This window comes from Mesoplodon densirostris, chromosome 3 (genome assembly GCF_025265405.1).
Source record: "Mesoplodon densirostris isolate mMesDen1 chromosome 3, mMesDen1 primary haplotype, whole genome shotgun sequence".
Classification (NCBI taxonomy): Eukaryota; Metazoa; Chordata; class Mammalia; order Artiodactyla; family Ziphiidae; genus Mesoplodon; species Mesoplodon densirostris.
The window spans coordinates 24,725,438-24,738,076 of record NC_082663.1 but is presented as its reverse complement, the minus strand read 5'-3'; positions in this window follow the sequence as shown (position 1 = coordinate 24,738,076).

The window sequence follows — 12,639 nt, the reverse complement described above, 5'->3', positions numbered from 1 at the left end:
AGGAAGGGATGTAGATATTTTCATTGGAGAGATGGGGAAAAATTGAGAGGAGGTGAGGAACTACTCAATGGGAGGTTAGGCAGTCAGCAGTCAGAACCCTAAATGGAAACAATGCTTTCAGCAAGTTAGATTTGAGCTAAAGATGTATATGTGGTTCTGTGGTTTAGAGTCCGTGATTGCTTGTCTTTAGATCAAAGAGAATGGAACATGTACAGGCATACATCTGAGGTATTGTGGTTTGGTTCCAGACCACCACAATAAAGAAAATAGCACAATAAAGTGAGTCCTAAATTAAAAAAAAATTCCCAGTTCTTATAAAAGTTATTTTTACACAATAATCTCTTAAGTTGCAGTAGCATTATGTCTAAAAAGACAATGTACACACCTTAATTGAAAAATACTTTATTGCTAAGAAATGCTAAACATAACCTGAGCCTTCAACAAGTTGTAATCTTTTTACTATGGAGGGTCTTGCCTTGACGTTGATGGCTACCAACTGACCAGGGTGGTGGTTGTTGAAGGTTGGGATGGCTGTGGCATTCCTTAAAATAAGACAACAATGAAGTTTCCCACATCAACTGACTCTTCCTTTTATGAACAATTTCTCTATAGCATGCAATATTGTTTGACAGCATTTTACCTGACAGTAGACTTCTTTCAAAATTGGAGTCAATCCTCTCAAACCCTGCCACTGCTTTATCAAGTAAATTTATCTAATATTCTAAATCTTTTGCTGTCATTTGAACAATCTTCAGAGCATCTTCACCAGGAGGAGATTCCACCTCAGGAAAACACTATCATTGCTCATCCATAAGAAGCAACTCCTTATCTGTTAAAGATTTATCCTGAGATTACAGCAATTCAGTCACATCTTCAGGCTCTACTTCTAATTCCAGTTCTCCTGCTACTTTCAAAGTCACCCATTAGGGTTGGGATCAACTTCTTTCAAACCCATGTTGATATTTTGACCTTTTCTCATAAATCACAAATGTTCTTAATGGCATCTAGAATTTGGTGAATTTTTTCCAGAAGGTTTTCAAGTTATTTTGCCCATGTCCATGAAAAGAATCACTATCTATGTCAGCTATAGCTTTATGAAGTGTATTTCTTAAATAGGACTTGAAAGTCAAAACTTCTCTTTGATCCATTGGCTACAAAATAGATGTTGTGTTAGCAGGCATGAAAACAACATGAATCTCATTGTATATCTCCATCAGAGCTCTTCGGTGACTAGATGCATTGTCAATGAACAGTAGTATTTTGAAAAGAATCTTTTTCTGAGCAATAGGTTTCAAAGTTGGGCTTAAAATATTCAGCAAACCATGCTATAAACAGATGTGCTGTCATCCAAGCTTTGGTATTCTATTCATAGAGCACAGGCAGAGTAGATTGAGCATAAATCTTAAGGACCCTAGGATTTTCAGAATGGTAAATTATTGGCTTCAACTTCAAGTTGCCAGCTGCCTTAGGCCCTAACTAGATAGCCTGTCCTTTGAAACCAGGCATTGACTTCTCCCCTTTAGCTATGAAAGTCCTAGAAGGCATCTTCTTCCAGTATAAGGTTGTTTCATCTACATTGAAAATCTGTTGTTTAGGGTAGCCACCTTCATTAAGGACCTCAGCTAGATCTTCTTGATAACTTGCTGCAGCTTCTAAATCAGCACTTGCTGCTTCATCTTGCATGCACTTAACATTAATGGAGACAACTTATTTCCTTAAGCCTCATGAACCAATCTCTGCTAGCTTCAAACCTTCCTTCTACAGCTTCCTCACCTCTCTCAACCTTCATGGAATTGAAGAGATTTAGGGCCTTCCTCTGGATTAGTCTTTAGCTTAAGGGAATATTGTGACTGGTGTGATTTTTTGATGCAGACCACTAAAACTTTTTCCATATCAACAATAAGGCTGTTTTGCTTTCTATCATTCTTGTGTTCACTGGAGTAGCATTTGTACTTTCTTCCAAGAACTTTCCCTTTGCATTCACAAGTTGGTTAACTGGCAGCACAAGAGGCCTAGTTTTCAGTCTATCTGCTTTTAAGTTGCCTTCCTCACTCAGCTGCATCATTTCTAGAGTTTGATTTAAAGTAAGAGACATGTAACTCTTCCTTTCACTTGAAAACCTAGAGGCCATTGAAGGGTTATTTACTGACCTAATTTCAGTATTGTTGTGTCTCAAGGGATAGGGAGGCCCAAGGAGAGGGAGAGATGGAGAATGGCCCATCAGTGGAGCAGTCAGAACACACACATTTACTGATTAAATTTGCTGTCATATAGGTGTGGTTTGTGGCACCTCAAAACAATTACAAGAGTAACGTCAAAGATCACTATTCACAGATCACCATAACAAATAATAAAACATTTTGAAATATTGCAAGAATTACCAAAATGTGATGCAGAGACTCAAAGTGAGCAAATACTGTTGAAAAATGGTGCCAATAGACTTGCTTGATGGAGGCTTGCCACAAATCTTCAATTTGTAAAAAATGCAATATCTGCAAAGGGCAATAAACCGAAGCACAAGAAAACAAGGTATGCCTGTATACATGCTAATAGAAATGGTAGAGTAGGAAAAGGTAGCAATACCAAAGAAAAGAAAGAAAAAATAATGGCATAACTTTGTTGAGATGTCAGGTACAATGGGATCCAGAGCCAAGGAGTGGAAGTGGAGGGGAAGACAGGAAAGTGTTTGGTAAGAAGACAGACGTCCCCTCCTGTTCAATAAGTAATAAAGAAAACACAAGAGCATGTGCTGTGGGGATTGAGGGTAGGAAGTTGAGGTAGTTTTGTCTTTTGGGCCTTTTAAGTTTTTGTGATATATCTTACTTTTCTTAGTAAGAGAAAAGTATCTACATGTTCATAGAAATGTACATCTTTAAAGGATGAAATTTACTTTAGGTACATTAAATCACAATAATCCTGCCTTTAAAATGAGAAAAAATGAGTTACATTGACCTACCCCTCCTCTTTTTTTTTTTTTTGCTTCATCATGTAATGATACAATGATAATAAAATTTATTTAGTCTTGGGAAAAGAAGAATGCAAAAATTATAAAATTATTTGTACAAATTAAGAAAAAATGATAATTTAGATGGTGAACAACTTGTTACTGTTTTTGATGATAATCAATGTATTTATATCACACTTCATGATTTCTAGTTCCTTAGAAATTGGGTAGACTGGCACATTTTTCTCTACTAAAATGATAAATGAACTTAAGCAATAGTAATGGATATATTTATCAAATAATAAAAGCAATAAATAAGCTAAGAGTAGTAGCTTCAGTACATACTTATTAAATGTAGGATATATTGTATTTTTATTACTAGTGATGTGGCTGTTTAAGAGAAGTAATTGTCATTATGATTCTTTTTACAGTTAGTTATAAATTATTTCCTTATCATGCTTTAAAGATGTCTAAAATATTATGGTTTCAGAAGTAGGAAAGATCAAATGATTTTTTTTTACAATTAATTCATATATTTCTAAATTATCTTTATGAATCATAGATAAGCAAAAACTTCAAAATTCAGGGCCCAATAAATATTACTGACAGAATAATCATCTTAATTTAGTAATAAAGGTACATTTTTAGTACTATATAGCACACTAATACATACCTTTTTAAGAATATCAATCACAAATGTGCAATATTTTTCCTGTTTGTGAAGAAGCTGCTTGTAACACTTTTTTTCCAGAGAAAACCTTAGGCTGTGCTAAAGGATGAGGGCATGTTTCATATAGTGATAAATAACAACAAAAAATGAAACATCAGAAGTAGTGTGAACTACAACATACATGGAAATTTATTGAGATACTATTTCTAAGATTTTAAAAATCTTTAGCATTTATTCATTTAAAAAATTATTTTTAAGCAGTATCCCATATATAACAAACTCTTTTGTTAAGCTCTTTGTAATGTAGGAGTTTGAGAGGCTAATGTTCCTTTTCTAGAAGGATTATATCTACAGTGTCAGGAAGCAGCATAACCTACTTTTGATACCATTCAAGTACCACAGGGGTATAAGCTTACATTGTAAAATTTTTACTGGAACATTAGACCACTTGATTGTTGTAAAAAGTTCAAAAAAATGAATGTTTTTTGACATTCTATTACATTAAATATTACTTTCCTCTATGTCTGACATATTTTGCTGTATTTCCTACCAAGTATATATGAAGAACTCTGAATTTATTTTCTACCATAATTATTTCTCCTATATTGTGTGTTTATTTGTTTCTGTGGTACGTTAGAGAAATAAGTCTTGACTACCTTCTGACTTTCTAATTCTTTTTCTGGATTGTGCATTCTGTTATTCACACTACATATAGATTTTTTTTTTCATTTTTGTCTTTATTAGGACTTCCCTGGCAGTCCAGTGATTAAGACGTTGCCTTCCAATGCAGGGGATGTGGGTTCAATCCCCTGTCAGGGAGCTAAGATACCACATGCCTCGTGGCCAGAAAAAAACAAAAACACTCACAAAACAGAAGCAATGTTGTAACAAATTCAATAAAAGACTTAAAAATGGTCCACATCAAAAAAAAAATTGTCTTTATCATCTGAAACCTCTACTTGCCTCTTTCCAAAATAAATGCTTACTTATCTATTTCTGTTTTTCTGTTTATAATACAATATAGATAATAATACTGTATGTATTTTTCAAAAATTCTTTTCTCTAAAAGATATTTTGAGTATTGCTCATGTCTTTGATAAGTATGATACTTTGTTTCTTTGATAGTTATGCTACCTCAGATATATGTTTTTCTTATTGTAATCCAGACCTTTGCTTGATCAGCACTGATATCTAGAGGGATATCACTCTAGTTAGTTTCCTTAAAGGAGGGATATTTTCCTGAGTATGGAGACAATTCTGATAAGAAATAAAATGATTTCCATGATTCTACATGAGAGTTTAAAGGACTCACATTTGAACAGGTACTTCCATCGAATTCTCTCTCCCTTTTGTTTAAAGAAGGGGAACTACTTTTTAATCCTACTCTCACGTTCATTATATCAGAGTTGTTTCATTGTTCTTTAGTCAATTATTTGGGAATGAAAATCCAAGGCTCATTCCATCGCCCAGCTCTCAACTCTCCCACATATATTTTGCTAATAATGAGGAATTATACTGAGTATATTTTTTGATGGACTTATTTTCCTATTGGTGTTGAGTGGTGGATTTTATAGGTCTTTGGATTTGAACACCTTCTGATCCAATTTGCTGTAGAACTTAACAGAAATGAAATACTGCTAAAAGCAAGAACTAATGGGTTCTGATTTTTACTTCTAGAACTATTGTGGATTTAATATTTTTATATTTGTTCTGCCATTTGAAATGGATTCTGATAGGGAGAGATAAATTCCTGTATATAATAAAATTCCTTGGGTAAAGCTCACTGGTTTCTTTAATAAAGCCTTTTGCTTTGCCTCCTCCAACATCTGTCAATAAAAATGTAATTACTATTTTTGTCAAGAGAAAAGGAAAATACTTGTTTTTCAAGTGCCAGAAACAAAACCCTTACCTCACTAAAGAATAAGACAAAGATGTTCACTATGACTAGTACAGTTTTACTCAGTTTTCGAGGTATTAACTAATGCAATTAGGTAAGAAAATTCAGTGTTAATCTAAATAGTTAGAAAGGAAATAAAACCACATTCATCATCAGAGTATATGATTGAATATTAGGATAAAACCAATATCAACACAATAACTAACAGAAAAGTGACAATACAAGTAAAAGAGTAAATACAGGATATAATGAGAGAGAAGATTCAATTTGAGTTAACAACAAAAACCAGTTACAGAAAAGTGCCTCAGTACAAACCTAAACAGTAATGTGCAAAACTGGAATGCACAGAGTATATATTATTAAGCAGAAAGAAATGTCTATGCTCTTGAATAGGAAGTTGTAACTTCATAAACTGTCAATTTTCCATAAATTAATTTATAGATTTAATTAAATTCATATAAAATAAAATTTCCAACAATTGCTTTTCATGGAGGCAGCTAACTTGATTATGGTGTTCATTTGGAAAACATGAATAAGCAAAATAACTAGACAAAGAAAAGGTAGAAAAGCAATATTAGGGGTTGTTCTTCCAGCTATTTAAATGTATAGCCTCTATAATTAATTGTGTGTGGTATTAATGCACAGATATAAGAGCAACATATCAAAATTTAAAATACCAGGAATATACACAGAAGATAGTAAAATTTGCTAGCTCATAAACTTGACATCACATTACAATGAAAGAAGGTTAACTTTTTAAATAAATTATTTAATAGATATTCAGATGAGTATAGAATTGAACCTGTATGGTATTGTATAAAGGATAAATTCCAGATGGATGAGTGATTAAATAGTAAACAGTGAAATAATACAGATGTTATGTCATACACTTATAATCTGTAATATCAATAAAGAAAATGAGATTATGTAAATTAAGTATATATTTAGAACTGAATATAGAATTTAAAAATATTAAACTCATATAAATATTAAATTTAATTACCTATCTGACTGGCAAAATCCAAGTTTGAGAATATACTGTAACGACAAGACTATGGGAAAATAGGCATTTTTCCCAATAAAATGAAAAATGTTATATTCCTTTGATGATATCAACAATATATACATTTACCCTCTCACCTAGCAATTTCAATTCTAAGAATCTACCCATTCTGCTTTTTATAATGAGATATATATTTGTGTAACAGTTTCTTCATCTTTTCTTGAAAACTTCCTTTTATAAAATCAAGAATTCACTAAATATAATCTTGTAAGTGATTTAGTGCATAGGGAATTTCTGTACTCAACAACATGATCTCATTCTTCTTATGTTAGGGCATTTAATGCTTACTTTTGGAGGGTCTTTGGTAATTGAACACTGTATAACTTCTATCATTGGACTAGTTATTCTATGGTACTTGTACTCAGTATATGAATATTATATGGGTACTTCTACTCAATATATGAATACTATAGTGTAACAATGGAGACAAGTCTAATGCAAGAAAAGCATTATCACAGTGTCCACCTAAATATTGGACCTTCAACTTAACCTAGGCTGCAAGAGATAAAATCAGCCTGTTAACCATTTTTGTCTGTACAGACTGACCTCAAATATATAAATTTTATTTTCTCTTCTCAAACCTAAAATAAATTAAAAATTTTAAGCTGTAAAAGATAATACTAATCTCTTCTCCAAGAATGACTTATACACAAATGTGTTCATTTTGGTGTTATTTATGCTATTAAAATTTTAAGACAACCCCAAATTAATGGAAGGGCTTGAATTAATAAGTTTTGGTATACCTGCTCAATGGAATATAAAGAATCCATAAAAATGGATGGGGAAAATTTTTATACATTGGTATGGAGTCATACCTTCATGCAAATATTCTTAAGAAGACAAGGAAAAAGTGCAAGAGAGTTTGTATGTGTATGTACACATATTAGCTGCATTTTATGAAAGAAATGAAGGAAAATATGCAAATATATATTTGAAAAAAAAATGAACACTGAAATAACCACAATTATAATACAAATTGTTTCTTTTAAAGAGTGAAAGGCATAGATTGGAGAGAATATGGTGTGTTTTTTTCTAAATATTTATCATGTTATAGTTTTGCCTTTGGAATGGTATAATTTTACATATTTAAAAACCAAATTATGGTATCACACTTTCTGATTTTAAACTATACTATAAAGCTATAGTGATTATAACAGTATGATGCTGACATAAAAATAGACACATAGACAAATAAACAGAACAGAGTTGGTGAGGTCACAGGAAAATCTATTATTTGTGAATTAAACCCCCATATATACAGTCAACTCATATATGACAAGAGAACCAAGAACACCCATTGTGGAATGGATAGTCTCTTCCTCAAATGGTGCTGGGAAAACTGGATAAACACATGCAGAAAAATAAAATTGGATCCCTGTATTATTACATCACTCACAAAAATTAACTTGAAATTTCAAAAACTTAAATGTAAGACCTGATACCACAAAACTCCTAGAAGAAAATAATTGATCTTGGCAATGAGTTTTTGGATATGACACCAAAAACACAAACAAAAGCAAAATTCAACAAATGGGACTATATAAAACCAAAAACTTCTGCACAGCAAAAGAGACAATTAATAAAATGAAAAGGCAACATACAGAATGGAAGAAAATGTTTGTAAACTGTATATCGAATAAGGGATTAATATCCAAAATATAAAAAGAACTCATACACCTCTATAACAACAAAAACATTTTTAATGCCCTGAAGAACTAAATAGGCATTTTCCAAAGAAGACATCCAAATGACCTACAGGTACATGAAAGTATGCTCAGCATCACTAATCATCAGGGAAATGCAAATCAAAACCACGATAAGATATCACCTCACACTTGTTAGAATGGTTATCAGCAAATTGACAAGAGATAAGAAATGTTGGCAAGGATAGAGAGAAAAGGAAACCCTTCTGCACTGTTGATGAGAATATAAAGTGGTTCAACCACTATGGAAAACAATATGGAGGTTTATCCAAAAATTAAATAAATCTACCATATGATCCAGCAATTCCACTCCTGGGTAAATACCCAAATTAAAACATGACATTGAAGATGTATATGCATTCCCATGTTACTGCAGCAGTATTCACAATAGCCAAGATACCGAAACTACCTATGTGTCCATCAATGCAAGAATGAATAAAGAAGATGTTGTTTATATATATATATATATATATATATATATATATATATATATATATATATATATATATATAATATTATTCATACATGAGAAATAAGAATATTCTGCCATGTGTGACATGGATAGACTGAGAATGTTATGCTAAGTGAAACAAGTCAGACAAAGATAAATACCATATGATATCACTTATATGTGGAATCTACAAAAGCCAAACTTGTAAAAACAGAGAGTGAAATGGTGGTTACCAGGGTATGGGGCTAAGAATGGAGGTGAGAGGAATAGGATAGATGTTGTTGAAAGGTACAAACTTGCAACAAGTAGTAGATAAGCCCTAGAGATCTAGTGCACAGTATAGTCAATATAGACAACAATACTGTATTATAATCATCAAACTTATCTTAATTATTCCAACTAAAGAAATACTTATGTGACATGAAAGAGCTACTAATTATCACTACAATGTCAGTCATATTACAATACATATTTAACATGTAGTACATCTTAAACAATGTATGTCAGATGTATTTCAATTAAAAAAAACAAATTAATTACAAAAGCAATTTCCTGTAATTGAAAACTAATTAAAATAAATTAATCCAACCACATATCATATTGGGAACCTAAACATACATGCACAAAAGATAATTATTTCAAATGACTTTAGAATACAACATTTTAACTCTGTATCTTTAGTGTAATATATACTAAAACCAAATAGAGCTTCTAAGAAATCCCAAATATTATTCAGGTGGCTAATACTGAATAGTAAACCAATAAGTATTATTGTACAGCTGTGTTTAAGTGCATGGAGCCCTGTTGCCTTTCTATAACGTAGGTTTGGGAAATGGGAATAGATATTCTATTACTAAGACAAGTTGGAGCACTGATTTTGAATAGGATATTGAAGACAATGTTCTGTAAAGCATTTGATAACTTTTCTCTTCCAAGTTACACAGGTAATATGAGCAGACGGGGGTCATTATTTTACTGTTTGCTTAACCTCTGCCTTCTTCCCACAATTTATCAGGATATATTCATGTCCCTCACCATGTGGTAAGATTTTATTTTGCATCAGCCTTTTACTGAACTTCTTAGGCATGTGAGTATCTCTTCTACAATATGGGAAAAATTAAACCTGTCTGATTTGAACTAGCCAGGTTTGGCTCTAGAGAGTAGAGCTGGAAGTAGGAATTTAAGATTCCAGATGATAAAAATTCATTGTTTTTATGTCACATGATTTTTGATTAAATGCCTTTTCCAACTCTTAAATCATTTTTCATTTGATATTATTTTCAGATCCTGAGGCATCCATGTTACCCTTATTTGGGCAAATTGACCTGTCAAATTTTAACACAAATAACAAATAGGTGGATTACTCAAAATATCTTATGGACACAAATTAGAAGATAAAATATATTTAATGTTTTTCCCTGTATCATTTATGGAAATAATTAGAAATGGAATAATCAATCAATAGAAATTAATGCCACTCAAAGCAGGGTACAAGAGACAGAAATGTATTTCCTTGGACACAGGAAAGCCAAAGTGAGATATAATTGGAAGGCATGCTTGGGCTTTAATTCTACCTCCTTTCTTAAGGAGGTAGCCTTGACACTGGAGAGCTTGGTGAGGTCACAGGAAAATCTATTATTTGTGAATATTCGTTAAATAAAAGAGTTCAGATTGTTATTTTAACACCATACTGAATGGTGGCCTAAGACTGTATTGTAAAAAATAGTGTTTCAGGAAGCTTAGGCTTTTTTTTTTTTTTGGATCAGATAGGACTTTACCGTCTTTCAACAGTCATTCATAACTTCTTTCCTTTGCAAATAAAGGTCAGAGAAATCAAACCAAGATACTCTACAACTATTACTTTTCTTGTGAAATCACTTGTTTTTCCAGAAATTTCTGAAATCATTCCTAAATTGAGATTTTGTATTAATTGTGTGTTCGGTCTCCTTCTGCCTATATTAGAGCCAATTATAAAGATGTTTTTATGTTAAACATTCTTTATTTCAAGATTTAGGAGCCAGAAAATGAAATTTCTTTAGCCAGGGATAGTTTCACATTGGTCAAATAGTCATAAAACGTTCAGTACATGTTCTCCACACATCTTTCTGTACTTAAAAAGTTCATTATTGATCACATATATTGTTAAATTCACTTAGTATAAATAATAAATATTTAAAAGATAATGATTAAATTCATGGATAACAGTAAAGCATATTTTCTTCTATAAGATTCCCTTTCTTAACCCTGTAGAAATTAAAGTTTTCCCTTTCTTTAAAGTGCTTAACAAACCAGAACTAATTCACAGCAACATATACTGATGAACAAAGGTAAAAGATCTCTGACATGCCCGAGAATATCCATGGAGAACTTCAAAATTGTAAAAGCTTAGATTAGTTCAAACAGAAGCAAAGTGGACATATTCCAGGTTCACATTTTTTCTAGGAAAATAATTGTATCCATTGGAGTCTGGCAGAGATAGATTTTTGGATGGAATTTGATGGCAGACATAGTATGATGCTCAATTTTAAAAAAATCATAGTAGAAACATCAAGTAAAACATATACAGTTAAATTACTATGGAAGTGAAAAATACTGTAGTTAAATAGTACTGACAGGGGATGAAAAGCATACCTCTTTTCCCATTCAATGGCCAGATTATACCTTTAGATACATCAATGACATCCAATAATGGATATGGGCTTACATTTTGTGCAAAACGTTAAAACTGACCTAATAATCTCACTGAAATTAACTTGAAGGCTAGATAGTAATGAATGTCCACTCCGTGAAGTGGAAATTGTGTTATATTGTAATAAATCAATAAATACTACTATGTGGGATATAGTATTTTAAAAGCCTGGGAATTGTGTATTTTTCCATGGCGTGCAAAGAGACTTTCATTTTGTAACATAAAGAGAAAGGTAGGGGCTTCCCTGGTGGCGCAGTGGTTGAGAGTCCACCTGCCAATGCAGGGGACATGGGTTAGTGCCCCGGTCCGGGAAGATCCCACATGCTGTGGAGCAGCTGGGCCTGTGAGCCATGGCCGCTGAGCCTGCGTGTCTGGAGCCTGTGTTCCGCAACGGGAGAGACCACAACAGTGAGAGGCCCGCGTACCTCAAAAAAAAAAAAAAAAAAAAGAGAGAGAGAGAGAGAAAAGTATATCCAAATCTTCCAAGTCTCAGATTTAGAAGCTGGTCAAATTTAATCTCAGTGTGTGTGTGTGTGTGTGTGTGTGTGTGTGTACACACACACACACACACACACAGTATTTAGCAGCCTCAAAAATATATATTGTAGAAAATATTAGAATAAATATATTAAGACAAATGGGTTATCATTTTCTAAGTTTATTAAAGGTTGTCAAAGTTGGGATTCTTGATCTATGGAGTCCATTTATGTTTTTTGGGAAGTCCAATTTTTTTTTGTTAGGAATGAGTATGTAGCTTTTTTATTTTTTCAGTAAAAATTAGATTCACTAAAACGAGTAATGGTAATATGAAAATCCAAAACAAGAACCAGTGGAATGGGACTTCCCTGGTGGCACAGTGGTTAAGAATCCACCTGCCAATGCAGGGGACATGGGTTTGAGCCCTGGTCTGGTAAGATCGCCCATGCCACGGAACAACTAAGCCTGTCTGCCACAACTACTGAGCCTGCATGCCACAATTACTGAAGCCCGCATGCCTAGAGCCCATGCTCTGCAACAAGAGAAGCCATCGCAATGAGAAGCCTGTGGACCACAACAAAGAGTAGCCTCCACTTTCCGCAACTAGAGAAAGCCCACGTGCAGCAACAAAGACCCAATGCTGCCAAAAATAAAGATTAAAAAAAAAGGAAGCATCATTTGGAAGACAGGAAAAACAAGAATGTTCAAGAAAATAAACAAAAATAATTAGAAACATAGTCCTAAA